The sequence below is a fragment of the Vespa velutina genome, chromosome 2 (assembly GCF_912470025.1).
Source record: "Vespa velutina chromosome 2, iVesVel2.1, whole genome shotgun sequence".
Taxonomy (NCBI): Eukaryota; Metazoa; Arthropoda; class Insecta; order Hymenoptera; family Vespidae; genus Vespa; species Vespa velutina.
In genome coordinates this window covers 4746810-4761809 of record NC_062189.1, presented here as the reverse complement: position 1 = coordinate 4761809, position 15000 = coordinate 4746810, and the positions used below count along the sequence as shown (strand labels likewise).

Here is a 15000-nt window from a genome sequence, read left to right as displayed (position 1 = left end):
TCTCTCTCTCTCTCTCTCTCTCTCTCTCTCTCTCTCTCTCTCTCTCTTTCTCTCTTCTCTTCTCCGCTTCCTTTCTCACACGAACACGTTAGTATACCAATGTACCTTCCGCCCTTTGAATTCTTAAGAGCGTACTCGACACTTGGAAAGATGGCTCTGAGCGTTCAATGAGGCCAATACCGCGAAAGTGCCGTCCTTAACGAGGTTACAGGGTACTCTTACTGTCTCGTTCCCTTCTTACTCAGCGTTCACCAGGGGTGGTTGATTTGGGCGCGAAATTGCCCGACAAAATCAAATTTCATTTTGCCGGAGGCGTGTCTGGACAATCGAGCAAGCAAGTGGCCAACGGTCAATCTGACTATCTCGTCAACCAATTTTGCGCGGTGATTACTTTGCTCTCGCTTCTGCTTCAGCTCGAGCGAGTACTCTCGCGTTGTTTAACTCGTCCCGCAAGATGTTGAGATAGGCGTCTTTCCTTTTGCCTTCTTTTTTTTTTCCTTTCGTTCTTTTCTTATCCTTCGTGGCGTCTTTAAGATCGTAACTTATAGTTGCGCTAAAAGCACACGTTTAACGAGAATAGTTTAGCATGGCGTCGACTTCTAAGCGCCGCTAATAAATTAATCTTTCTTTATCAAAGCGACGCCCCGTGAATCGTTTATCTTTGAATATTTTGTTATTACAAATCACGATGGTAATTTGTAGGTGCGTAAATACGCTCCTAACGTCTCTATACTAGTCTAACACCTGTATACGTATACCTCTCTTGATCTTTGAAATATATGTTTATAGGTATGCTTAAGCAAAATCGATAGGTTCGAAAAATCGGATCGTACGTTTCTCTCGTCATAATTCCTGACCGCGCGTGAACGAACAAGAGAAAGAGAGGGAGAGAGAGAGAGAGAGAGAGAGAGAGAGAGAGAGAGAGAGAGAGAGAGAGAGAGAGAGAGAGAAAGAGAAAAGCAAGATTGGGTCCAAGTTCATAAGAATTCCTGGAAAGGCGGCGTTCTTCCTTGGGCCTCTTTCATCTGGACCGCGGCCCACTTGGATCTTTAATATCTCTTCTACTCTTCTTTTCTCTTCTTCACGCGCTTCACGCTCTTCCTTCTTTCTTTCTCTTATTAGCCGATTAACATGTACACCATAAATGTACTCCTTTGATTATTCTCATGTTAGTGTCACGTTATTGGAAATATATATCCACTTTATCCGTTAAAAATCGCAAATATTTCATTCGATGAAATTAAATGCATTCAAATTAATTTCTATTCAAAGTAAAATCATATCGATGAATAGAAAGAGAACTTTTAATATGATTTTTTTATTTTATGTATTATTTGCAACGATAATCGGTTAAATATTTTTCTTTGTCAATTAAAAAATTAAATTTTTTTTCTTTTTTTTCTTTCCTCTCTCTGAATAATTTGATTCATATTAAATAACGAATGATTTATACGTTTCTCGAATTTCGAAATATGAAGTTTCATTTTCGAAAATCGTCGTCATCATCGACGCCATTGACGAACAAATCGATCGAGACCGCGATTGTGATTAATTAACACGTCGAAGCTGTTCGAGCACGATCGTCCAAATCGAAACCCAGCGACGTCCTTCTCGCGACGTAATCAAATTTCGTATGGAAAGAGCTCGGCAACTGTGAACCACCAGCGCGTGTTTTAATTCGGTCGTGTAGTTCGAAAATTTTTTAGATCGTGAAACACAGTCGAATTTATACATTTCGGTATTCGTGCACAGTATCCATACACGAATACCGCCTTCCTTCATCGTTCTGTTAACTCATGCATCGAAATGTCTCTTTCGAAATAAATTGATACGTTTTGTTCCCGCGAAAGTAAAAAAGCTTTTCTTCTTTCAGTAACGTTAATCATTTTTTCTTTTTTCTTTCTTTCTCTCTTTTTTCTTTTTTTTTTTTTTTTGTTTTGTTTTGTTTTACCAATATCGACTAATTTTTTTTTTTCTTTTGTTTTATCTTTTGTTTACCACGAAATAATTCTCTTTGTAAGTTTTATCACGAATTTCAATACATCCTTTACGAAATCGTAAAGAGATAGATAAAAAAGAAAAAAGAAAAAAATAAAACTAATTCCAAACGTAAATTAAATCTATCATATTATTCAATTGTCAATCCATTGACATCAGATTCTCTTTGATTTCAGGTAAGTTTCTCTCTGTGGATGCTGACATTGATGCGCGCCGGGGGTTGTATAATAATAAGAGTCACGCGAGAGTTTGGTGAGTCGATTAAAAAAAAAAAAAAAAGAAAAAAAAAAGAAGAAAACATCGATTAAAGATAAAGAATAAAAAAGAAAAGAAGAAAAAGAAAAATTAATGTACGTAGATAAAACGTCAAGATGAAACGTAGCATTAGAGCCATCTTTAAAAGGAACAAGGAATGCGTAAGATGGATTATTCGGTATCTTCGACCGAAAACAAAAACGAAAACGATATCGATATCTATATCGATAAAGAGGGGTCGGTGTGGCCGTGATCGATGAGAAGCGCGGTGCGTTTGAACGAGGAAATGATTCCTCCGCTTGTATGTACGCGCGCACGAAGAGAAACCTACGACGCAGTTGCGCGTACCTACCGCGGACGCAACTGCGTCGTTCGTATAAGGATAAGAGAGGCGGGAGGAAGAGGAGGCGCGTGGAACGGCGCCGGAGGGGGAAGGAACAAGCAGAGAGAGAGAGAGAGAGAGAGAGAAAGAGAGAGAGAGAAAGAGAGAGAATGAGAGAGGAGAAGCTTGTGCGCGACTCTGTGGAAGCTACGGCGTGTGGTCACGTGGTATAGCGCGTTCGTCGTGTCTCGCGTCCCTCTTTAACGCGCTAGCGCGCGTATGCGTGTGTTCACCGGTAGCGTTCGTTGTGTGTATCTTTATGTCCCTCACTTCATATATATATATACACACATATACATATGTATACATATATATATATAAAAAGATATATATATAAATGTATGTATATGAATGTATGGGTGTAAATAGGTATACGTGTGTACATATGTGTATTGTGGGCGCGCGCGCGCAAAGGGCCGGGAGTGCCCGTTGGAGAGGAGTGGTATGCGGCAAACGTTTTCCTCGGTTCCCACGGAGCGACGCCTCCCTCTCTTTCTTTCTCGCTCTTCTTTTCTCTTCTTTTCTCTTCTCTTCTCTTCTCTTCTTTTCTCTTCTCTTCCCTTTTCTCTTTTCTTCTTCTTCTCTTCTTCTCTTCTCTTCTCTTCTCTTCTCTTCTCTTCTCTTCTCTTCTCTTCTCTTCTCTTCTCTTCTCTTCTCTTCTCTTCTCTTCTCTTCTCTTCTCTTCTCTTCTCTTCTCTTCTCTTCTCTTCTCTTCTCTTCTCTTCTCTTCGCCTCTCTTGTCTTTCTCTTTTACTTATACGCGAGCGCGTACACCCGCGCGCCCACTCACGAGTAAAGTACTCGCACGTACGCGCACCTACACAAACGGAATGAGTCCCTGCTCCGAAAGCATCGACATCTTTCTCTCTCTCTCTCTCTCTCTCTCTCTCACTCTTTAAAGAAAAGGTGGAAAGAGTGGAAAGGGAAGCGAAGGGAGGGGGGTCACCGATACCGCTGGATCGTCTGAGATGCTGCTGCTGTCGTGAGCGAGAAAAAGACGGTGCGATCTCTGAGATTCTTCTTCTCTCTTTCTCTCTCTCTCTCTCTCTCTCTCTCCGATCTTCTTCTCTCCTTTCTCTCTTTCTCAGGCAACACATTAGGAAGTGGAAGAGAGAGCATGCACCTTCTACCATTGCTCCTTACACGATCCCCGCGCGTGCGATGTACTTACGTGAGAAGCGGGACGAGTGGCAAGTTTGGATATGCATGTAGGTGTGTATACATATATGCATATATACATGTATATATATATATATATATATATATATGGCTGTAGAAGAGAGAGTGTCCTGGTCCTTATTTTTATCGTCTTTCTCTCTCCATCTACCATGTTTGACGTACCATGGAGGCAGATATCGGAATCTTGTCATCGAATATTTGTAGGGTTGGAATCGAAGAGTCGTCATGTCTACCCTTACCCCCAGAATATTTCCATTTGATAAAATAGATATTATTATTTATTATTTATAAAAGAGATCTTTTATTGACGTGATAGTAATCTTAGATTCAGATTACATAGAGGTACGATGATTCGTGGTATAGTAAGGTCATAGACAGTAGATGGTCACGTAGACGGAATACCAAGGTGGTACACTTTGGAATTGGCCTGTAACAGGCACGGCGGTATTCGAGATTCGTAGAGAAACTCGCGGAGTAACCTGGAGACATCCTCCTGGAAGAGCACGAGCATTTTCCTCCTGCCACTTCCTGTCTCCTTTCGTCGGTCCTTGGCCTCCTCGTACCCTTCCAAAACTGCTGCTCTTACATCGACGACATTCTCTCACGTGTCGCACGTTCGCGTCGCCTCGTTCCAAGTAAACGCCAAGAAGGAGAAAGAAAGGAACGTCGATCGAGATCATCGTCGGTTGATTCCGATCGATTCTCGGACGTTCCCCTCGGAGAAGGCGAGGAATATGAATTTTTTTACAAATTTTTCATTTGTAAACATAAACATCATAGGTTACAGGACAACGAAAGAATCCTAAAAGGAAGCGTTGCTCTTTTACGGAACGCGCTCTACGCGGAACATGGAACTTCACCGTGGAATTTCGAGGAAGTTTAGGAGAGAAAGAAAGAAAGACAGAGAATAAGAAAAAGAAAGAAAGAGGGAGAGAGAGGGAGAAAGAAAGAAAGAGAGACCGAGGAGGCAGCAGAAAAGTGACGCGGTCAGTGGTAGTGGGGTGGCTGTCGTTTGGTTCCTGGTGTTTTTGCTGCATACTCCGATGCTCAAGGAGTAGCTCTACCTACTCGGTCTCTCGTACCAAAAGGGCAGCACACCTTGGTTGGCCATTGGCTCTCTCGTCTGTCCTCGTCGCGCTCACTCGAAAAACGCGCCGCGCGCGCTTAGCCTCTTCTTCTCTGCTCTCTTCATCTCTTTTCCTTCTCTTTTCATCGGCGCGGGGTTCTCCAGTGTTCCACATAAATACACAAATACCCTGACACGAGCTCGCGCGCGACGCATATATACCGGGACCACGGCCGCATTCCATGACCCCCCCTCCTCCCTTTCCCTCTCACTTCTGTGTCGTTCCTCCCTCCTTTTGCGTGCCATTACCACCACCATCATCTCCATCACCACTACAGTACCATCGTCGAACCTTGTGCTGCGTCTACACAAACATGCTTACACACACATAGACACACACAAAAACGTGCGCGCGAGCTCAGGCACACATACACGCACACATAGTTACAGCAACAGTAGGGCCCATCTTCGCGCGGCCCTTTACCTCTCTCTCGAGCCGTCTTCGGCGCACGCGGCGCCACCGGATGCCTTCCTACCGAGTCCTCTTCCATCCACCTCCTTCTACTCGCCTTCCCCATACTCCTCCATGCGCCCAGCACGCATACGCGCGAGGCTCAGCACCAGCATTGCCACGGAACGTGTGTACACACCGACGAGCACGAATATTTTGTTTACTTCGCTCCTAGTTCTTTGAATTTTGCGCCGGCAGCGCTGGGCCCTTCTCCTCCTTTTACTAACTCTTCTTCTTCTTCTTCTTCTTCTTCTTCTTCTACTTCTTAGTCTTCTTTTTCTTCGTTCCTCTTTTCTCTCCTCATTCGCTCTTCTCTCTGTAAATCCCTCCTTCTCGTTCTCTCTCTCTCTTTCTCTCTCTCTCTCTCTCTCTCTCTCTCTCTCTCTCTACCACTCCCTCTCCCTCCCTCTTTTTCTACACCCATTTTCGCAGTTCCACCTTCCTCCTGCGTTTCTTCATGTACTTCTCCTTTTTTCTCCCCCTTTCGCGCTTCTCTTTTTCTCCTTCTTCCTCCTTCGGCCAAGGTGCGTTCCTCACGGCGCACTGCACCCTTAACGGGCCCCGCGGGTCTTCGCTCCTCTTGCAGTATTCCCGTATACCTGAGTACCACCGACCGACCGGCCCTGTATATGTGTCTCTCTCTCTCTCTCTCTCTCTCTCTCTCTCTCCCTCCCTCCCACTGTCTCTCTCTCTGTCTCTCTCTCTCTCTTTCTCTTTCTCTCTTTCTCCTTTTTAACGCAGCAAAGGATCGACGAAGCGCTTCTTCTGCATACGCACGAACGTCCATAGCCAGAAGGGCTTTATGAGGAGTGCAGCCCTGTTGTGTTGTTGCTCGAGAGAGAGACAGAGAAATACATACTCTTATATGCATACACTTTCGTCTCGCGATCGGTCTTTCGAAGCCTTTCCTTAGACGACATCGATCGAAGACGAAGCATAAGAAAGAGAGAGAGAAAGAGGGAGAGAGAGAGAGAGAGCGGGGGAAGGGAGGGAGAGAAGGAGAGAGAGGTTTTGGGGTGCGGCATGAGAGACCCGAAATTACGAGTCACGACACGCGAAAGAGCTCTGCGTTGGAAGGAGATCCTCCTATGGGCAACGATCTTCGGATCGGCACATTTCAAATCGTTCGTCAACCTGTCTCGAGTTCTTCCCTAATATATATATATAAATAAAAAAATAAAAAAGAAAAACAAAAAAAAAAGAAAAAAAAAAGGAAACAGGAACAAAAAGAAAGAAAACCGAAAAAGAGCAGACGCTTTTGACTTTTGAAATATTCATGACGTGGAGATAAAAACAAAACGGGTGAGAGAGTAAGGGGGACCGAGGAGGAAGAGGAGAAGATAAAGAAGTTCATATTCCTTCGGGAGAGTTGGTTTTACGCGTGAGATTCGTTGTCACGGACAAGGTCTCTGTAAATGACTGCAAAGGGCGCATAACAACCATCACCGGCACCACTACCATCATCATCGCCACCATCGCTATCACCACTTCCACCATTCTCATAACCGTTTCACCCGTAGACCGTTTTCGTGTAAGTGTGCACTTATCCCCCCAGCGTGCCGTACCTACTTCTTCTTCTTCTTCTTCTTCTTCTTCTTCTTCTTCTTCTTCTTCTTCTTCTTCTTCTTCTTCTTCCTCTTCTTCCTCTTCTTCCTCTTCTTCTTCTTCTTCTTTCCGACACGAGGACGAGGTTGTTGGTAGAGAACGAGAAGGAAAGATCGAAAGAAGGGGGGGGGGAAGGGCTGGATGGAAGGAGAAGAAAGAGAGTGGCCTCCCCGAAGGAGATATATAGCAGCGAGCAACAAATGAGGTCCTTCCGAGAATCGGGCCACCGACACAGTGCTAGAAACGCGCGAGGGGTGAGAACCACCCTGGTAGGTTTTCTCTCATACCGATGCCTGCGAAAGTTCGTCGATCGATCCTCTTCGTTAGTCCTCTTTCTCTTTCTCTTCCACTCTTCTTTTTCTTCTTTTTCTTCTTTTTCTTCTTTTTTCCCTTGCAGTTCCTCCTCTCCCCTGATCCCTACCAGGACTTCAACCTACGGTATCGTCGAGTAGATAGAAATGCCGGCGAGCCTTTTACCGTTCCTTATTTTTATCGTACTCTCTTCCCCCCCCCCCCCGCCCTCCTCGCTTCCTCCGCCTCCCTCTCTTTCTCTCTTTCTCTTGAGATACGATCGGATACGAATCTCTTTTCGCCTCGTTTATTATCTTTAAACAGTCTTATCTCGAATTTCTCGAGGTGCCGAGAGTAGTATCGCCGCTCTACTACGAAGGAGACGTTTGTTCGTTCCTGTGATACAATATTATTCGAAACTTTTTAATTAACCGCAAAGAATATAAAAAGGGAGAAGCTCATTCTTGGAAATCTTATAATAATGTATATCGGAGAGGGCGAAAAAAGAAAATAATATGCAAAGAAAGAAGAGAAAAGAAGAAGTAGATGGAGGAAGGAAAGAAAGAGGAAGGGAATTTGGTTAGTTGTTGGGAGCGGATGGAAAGGTGAGGGAGGGCAAAATTTCGTTTTGTTGGTCGATTTCACACCTATCGGAATTCGTCGTTAGAAAATACACGCTCTCGGTGTCGGAAGGATCGCCTGAACGAAACGGAGTCTAAAGGGGAAATACAGGTGGAGAACGAACGGTGAAGAGAAGGTGTAGAGGAGAAGGGTGATGTTGGTTAAGAGGAGGGGGAGGAGAAAAGACGGTGAACCGCCTGGCGCCATGGCACGCACACACCCCCGGGCCCCTTGGCGAGGGGTCACGTGACCGTCTGCATTCTGTGTTTTCTGTGAATGACTGGAATCGTCGACCAATCGGGGAGCGTCCGATAGGCACACAATCGAGGAAGAAAGAGAGAGAGAAATAGAATGAGAAAAGAGAACCCTGTTGTGCCTCGAAGATCGTAGGGGCGCGCGCGTTCCTTGGCCTTTCTGGGACCTGGCTGGGCCTGGAATTCGTCCTGAGGATATCTCCAAGGGACCGACTTATATGAGTTCTCTCTTTTTCTTGCTTTATACCTTCGCTCTATTCTTTATCTTTCTTTTTCTCTCTCTCTCTCTCTCTCTCTCTTTCTCTCTTCCTTTCTTTTGCTTTTCGTTTCTTTCTGGCCATACTGGCTCACCGAATAGATCGAATCTTCTTAATCGAGAAAGAGAGAAAGAGAGAGAGAGAGAGAGAGAGAGAAAGAGAAAGAGAAAGAGAGAGAACAGCTATAGATCTAGAAACATTCTTTTGACGAAATCTAAAGAAGTTGCTTTTTTTTTTTTTAACATTTATGATAGATTTAACGATCTAAACTTGATGTTTTAAAAACGCCCTTTTTGTCTGTGTTGAGTTAGGATCGTTTTTTTTTTTTTTTTTTTTTTTTTTTGAAACCGTCCGGTTCCTGGAAGAAATAGGAAAGTAGAAAATCTTTTCTTCCCTCTCCCCTATCTTTTCCTTCGTTAACTGGCCTGAAAAAGTTCATTTAGGAAGGATCGAGACGCGTTGGAAAGATTCGTGGAACGATGGTGGAGGGAAGAGAGGAGAATCCGTTTGGTAACGTAATCTCGTTTGAAGTACGAATTTCTCTTGTTTGAACCATTCATCTTTCTGAATTTCGAAATGCATTCGAAATCGTCAGTTTTTGAGGTAATTCGTATTGGTACGCCAAAGTGGATCGGCATCGAACGAATGAAGAGAAAACGACAAAGGAGAAAAGTTTTGCGCTCTCTTTCTCTCTCTCTCTCTCTCTCTCTCTCTCTCTCTCTCTCTCTTCAAGATAGAGTAGGTAGTATATTGGCAGTTCAAACGAACCTTTACCGAGATCTATCGGTTCTCAGAAAGGAGGGCGATCTTTTCGGATGCAGGCGCCGCTCAGCGTCGTCGTCGTTCCGTGTGAATGCGTGAAGAACAAAAAACACGCTCGCTCACGGTGTGGTCCTCCTCCTTCGTCTCTTCGTTCTGACTTTAGTGTTTTTTTTTCCTCTCTTTTTTCTTCTTCTCTGAACTTTGTTTTTTTTTTTTTCTTTTTTTTTTTTTTTTTTTTTTCTCTCTACATATCGCGACGTGTTGTAGTTAGAAACGAGAGGGGAGAAAATTTTACGAATAATTCTCAATAAAATGTAATTCTATTATGTCGATATGATTTTTCTCCGTATGTTTCCAATCGCACCCTCTCATCCTCCTCGATAATCAATTCGTGATATGTGTCCGTTCGAGATAAGACTCGCTGCTGACTCGGCTCTTTTACATCCGTAAATAATCTTATTCCCTTTTTCGGAAGCGTGCGAAAGAAATCGGGCGCCGAGAAATCCGAGGACGGTCGGAGTCGTCCTACCTTCCTGCCTAGGATTATCTTAAATATTATGACTACCCTCTTGCCCTCGTATAAGGAGAAACGAAGCGACGCGTGGGAATTTCGACGTTCCACCGTCTCGTTCTCTTTATCCTCCTCGAAGCTCCTCTCTTCTCCTCACCTCTGCCTCTCGAATTTACTCCGACAAATGTAAGATCGGTCCTCGCAGAGCTTCCCTCGTAGCTCGATTTTATTTTCCTTCTTTGTTTTTCTTTTCTTCTTTTTTTTTCTTTTTCTTTTTCTTTCTTTTTTTTTTTTTTTTTCATTGATCTCTGCATCGAACGGTGCCATTCAGAGGTAAGTATGCTTCTCTCACGTCTTTATCATGGATGATCTTTGTTTTCAACGTACTTACTTATTTCTTCCTTTTTTTTCGATGAGATGAAAAGAGAGAGAGTGAGAGAGAGAGAGAGAGAGAGAGAGAGAGAGAGAGAAAGAGAGAGAGAGAAAGACGGGATGAGGGAGGGAGGGGGACATTTCACAATGGTCTCGAATTATCATAAAATAACGAAAGTAGAAGCGTCTCGCTGTTTCAAGATCCGTTTACCAAAATTCGCTGATTCTTGGATATTTTCACTTGAGTGAGTTTATACAGGGAGCTGGTTAGAATTTCGTCGAGTTTGAGAGAATAAGGGCCACACGAAAACGAAGATAGAAGAAGAGAGAGAAAGAGAGAAGGATGAGGGGTGAGGGAGGAGGAGGGTAAGGAAGGGAAGAACCTCGAGGGTCCCATCGATTCCAGGAACCTTAGGGTAGGTCCTTTCGGAAAAAAAATGCGTCCATAAAGCATGCACTCAGTTCTGGAAAAAGGGAAAGGACATCATCGCGGTCATGTTCGTCGTCGTCGTCGTTGTCGTCGTCGTCGTCGTCGTCGTCGTCGTCGTCGTCGTCGTCTTCGTCTTCGTCTTCGTCATCGTCGGCATTCTCGTTCTCGTTTTCATCCTCATCGTCGTTGTCGTGGGATGATTTTCCATCGTAAGAGAAATAGAGAGACAGAGAGTGGGTGGAGGGGGAAGAAGAGGGGACAACGACGACGATGAGAAAGGAAGAGAAGAGGTTGATTCAACGAATGAAAGGGCGAGGAAGTCGAGAGAAGAGGGCTGAGAGAAAGCCGCTGAAACGAAAGGATCCTCGAAAATTTATGTTAAAGTCCGCGTTTCTTGGAATCTCATTGTCGATTCCTCATATGTATGCGGACGATTCGTTTCGTCTCGTCCGCGGGCCGGTTTTTGACTATCGTACGCTCGACTAGGTGTATACGTACATGAAAAAATGAGAGAATGACAGAATGAGAAAGAAAGAGAGAGAGAGACACATCTTGCCAGTTAAAAAGGAGGAAGTAGGCCGAAGCGAGAAAGATCCGTCAATTTATTTCTTCTCGTCAATCTATCCATCTTTCTATTCTTCTCACGGACGAGATCACTTCCTACAATTACAATGAACTTCGAAAGGTGATTCTTAATTCATTCATCCTTTCCATTAATGCTCTCGATCACATCGAGGAGGAGTGGGGATAGGGATGGGGGAACGTCATTCGTCGACTCGAATTCTCTGATGTCGTCGAAGGTTGCTCGTTAGCAGTGCGTCTTTCGAAATGTGGTTCTCCTGAAGAGGTAAGAAAGAAAAGGAGAATAAAGAGAGAGAGAGAGAGAGAGAGAGAGAGAGAGAGAGAGAGAAGGAGGAAGGGAGGGAGAGAGAGAGAGAGAGAGCACGCTCGCTTTTCAATCGAAAAGAAGCTGGTCCTGCGCCCTCGACGAATTCTCGGAAGGCTCGACTGAAAAATTCGAAGGTGCCGCAAAGACCTCGAGCAAATGGAGATTTCGTGTGTCTTGACCTTCGTCAAGGGAGGAGCGAAGGAAGCGGAGGAGCGTCGGCAGTGGCGGCTCCTGCGAAAAGGAGGAAGCCCTTCTTCTCCTCCCCGTTCTTGCCGTCCTTCCAAGCCGGCCGCGTAACCTTCGTTGAACGCGCAATCTCCTTCGAAGAAAACAGTATCGATTAAGAGACCTGCCCCTCTGCCGTCTTCCCTCCTCATCCTCCTCCTCTTTCTTCTCCTCCTCTTTCTTCTCCTCCTCTTCTTCCTTCTCCTCCTTCCCCCTTCTCCATCTTCTCTTCCACCATCTCCTTCTTCTCTACCTTCTCCTTATTCGATTCCTTTACCTCTTTCTCCTTCTCCCAATGCCCTCATAGCATCGGCGAGAGTGAGAAACTCCGAGCTCCTTCAAGAGTGCCAAGAGGAAAGAGAGGAGACATTTTTACTTGGTGACGCAGCGTTTATGCTCACCTAAGAAGACGATTATTATTTAATGTCTTCTTAGTCTTATATACTCGAAAACGTAGTAGATACGCGTTGCGAGGGAAATGGATGGCGAGACGAAATTGAGCGAGAAAGAATGGGTAGAGAAAAGGACGAACGAAGAAAAGGAAGAGGAGTGAGCGCGATTGGAAGGAGGAGATAAAGGGCTACGAAGCGGCGGCACGACCAAAGAGTAGAAGCCGTAAGAGGCTCCTTCGAGCGAGAGAGAGTCGAGCCACACCGTGTATGGAAAATAAAAACAGAGAGAGAGAGAGAGAGAGAGAGAATGAAGGATAAGGAGATGAAGAAGAGAGAGAGAGAGAGAGAGAATGAAGGATAAGGAGATGAAGAAGAGAGAGAGAGAGAGAATGAAGGATAAGAAAGAGTTGAAGAAAAAAAAGGGAGAGCGAGAGAGAGAGAGCGAGCAAGTTCAGGCAGTTCGCTATCGTGGCCAGGATCGCTGAGCTTCGGGGCCTTATTGTGTTATATTGGCAAGGGGGCCTAAAAGATGAAACACGGGACTTGGTTCCGTCGAATCTACCCCTAGTTATACACCGTGTTATGATACGCCTCTAACAACCGTGAGATGCCGACGATGAGAGACGTTCGAGGCTGCTCTCTTTCTCTCTCTCTCTCTCTCTCTCTCTTCGTTTATTCGAAGAACATCGATAACGAAAAAACTGAGAATTTCTTCGCTCACGAAAAAAAAAAATATTGAACGAGATCTTCGAGGTGTTCGTCTTATTCATTAACTTTCTTAAGGTACGTTCTCAAGGAGAAAGATATAGAGTCAGAGAGAGAGAGAGAGAGAGAGAGAGAGAGAGAGAGAGAGAGAGAGAGAGAGAGAGAGAGAGAGAGAGAGAGAGAGAGAAAGAGAGAATGAGAAATGAGAATGAGAATGAGAAAATGAGAGAGAAAGAGGACGATAGCCGCTGGTGTCTTGTTTACTATCGCATGTTTCTCGACGATGACGCGATAGCCGCGCTCTCCGTACGGCCGACAAGGTAAACAGGTTTCTTTTACTCTTCTAATGCCGTCTCGTCTGCGATAATTGGTGATCGGTCGTTTCTATACGGGCATGAGAAGTGAGAGAGAGAGAGAGAGAGAGAGAGGGAAAAAGAGAGAGAGAAAGAAAGAGAGAGAGAGAGAGAGAGAAGACCGAACGCGCGTAGCGGTACACGATAAAAGAGCGTGCATGTGTCAAGCGGCCAAGCTTTCATGCTCTCCTCTAAGAGGAACGAGAAAGAGAGACGAAGATGGAAAAAGAAAGAGAGAGGTACGACCCCGAGGGCTCGGTAGGCGACACCTAGTCTACCGTGGCTTGCTCAACGGCCTCCGCGCGTTTATTAGCATATTGGACCACCAATAACGGCTAATGATCTTTCGTGAATGCGCGTCCTACGATGGAATTCGGAAAGCGATAGCCTTCCTTCGAGGTCTTCCACCTGAAACTTTCCATACGAGGTTGTAGAGGTAGGTAGTAGTGAGAAGAGAGACGTGCGCGCGGTTAATATGCGTACGTAAACGTAGAAGAAAAAAATATTTCCTCGAGATATTCCGCGCATTTTCCATATAGCAGGAGTATAGATATTTTCTTTTTTCTTTATTTATTTATTCTTTTTTTTTTCTTTCTTTCATTTTCTCGTTTTTTTTTTTTCTTCTTCTTTTTTCTTTTTCTTGGTATCCTTGTGAGTATGAAAGAGAGAAGGAGAGGTGGGTGGAGGTGTAGGGACGGGGATAAGCGGTACCGTAGGTCCGGCACTGGCCGTGGGACGTGGAGTTGGCTGACATTCCATGTATCCCCAGGTAGCATTAAAGGAATGCAGATAGGATGAATGAGGTGGTCCATGCCACCGTCGATGGATGCAGAGAAGTGAATCTCTTCGTGTAGTAGGCAGACCAAGAAGAACGTGTAAGAAAGATAGAAAGACAGAGAGAGAGAGAGAGAGAGAGAGAGAGAGAGAGAGAGAGAGAGAGAGAGAGAGAGAGAGAGAGAGAGAGAGAGAGAGAGAAATAGAATGAGCCGAAAGGTAGTCGGCCGGAGGAGAGAGAGAGAGAGAGAGAGAGAGAGAGAGAGAGAGAGAGAGAGAGAGAGAGAGCAGGTGGTGGGAGAATGCGGTGTGGAAGAGAGACCGAGGGGTGGGAGAAACCGAGGCGCATTCCACGTTACCACGATAATTAACGGCTATATTCCAGCTCCGTTCCACGGTGTACGGTCCTGGCTGGATGGAGACCGACGAGGAAGGCGAGACGCAAAGCGGCAAAAAGGGAGAGAGAAAGATAGAGAAGGAGAAAGAGAAAGAGAGATTTGAATAAAAGGCGCGAATACACGAGTTTCCTTTAATCAAGAAGATTCTTCCGCCGTAACTCCCGGAGAAACTTTAGCAAACGATAAGATTCCTCTTGGAGAAGCAGGAGAACGAGAGAGAGAGAGAGAGAGAGAGAGAGAGAGAGAGAGAGAGAAGAGGAGAAAGAGAAGTTTGTGAAGAAGGGAACAGAGAAAAAGAGAAACGATGTTAACCACCGATGAAACGATTCCTTTTTTAACGGCGTGCTTACGGAAGACTAATAGCATTCGACGAAATCTCATCGACGCAGAGAGATCACTCGTGTGCTCGTTCTTCTTACTAATTACTAGTCTGAATTGAAGGGGCCGACGACGAGCTCGATCATCCCTGGATCGTGGAAGCTCGCTCTGCCAGCTTTTCTCTCGACAAAAGAATAATTCATAGGCGATTTACATAATCGTTGTATAGCGCTTGAGGACCTTCTCGGATTTTCATAAGAAACGCGCCGGCTTTCGCGAATCGAGGCAGGAAAGGAAAAAAGCTGGATAATTGATTTTGTGTGCGAGACTATCTCTCTCTCTCTATCTCTCTATCTATCTATCTGTATATCTGTTTGTCTGCCTGCCTGTCTGTTTGTCTGCCTGTCTGTCTGTCTGTCTGTCTATCTATCTGTCTGTCTGTCTGTCTGTCT

The 15000-nt window shown here is 44.9% G+C and overlaps 1 protein-coding gene and 1 long non-coding RNA gene across 7 annotated transcripts in view; both read left to right on the top strand.

Moving 5' to 3' along the window:
• LOC124947244 overlaps nucleotides 1–2288 on the top strand; it is a 9582-nt gene extending 7294 nt beyond the window's left edge. Inside the window, exon 2 of the long non-coding RNA XR_007100356.1 lies at nucleotides 2175–2288. This is a non-coding gene — a long non-coding RNA (uncharacterized LOC124947244). The remainder of the gene's footprint in view (nucleotides 1–2174) is intronic.
• LOC124947224 (serine/threonine-protein phosphatase 4 regulatory subunit 1-like) overlaps nucleotides 1–15000 on the top strand; it is a 120238-nt gene that overhangs the window by 57666 nt on the left and 47572 nt on the right. The gene's annotated exons all lie outside the window — the stretch shown is intronic.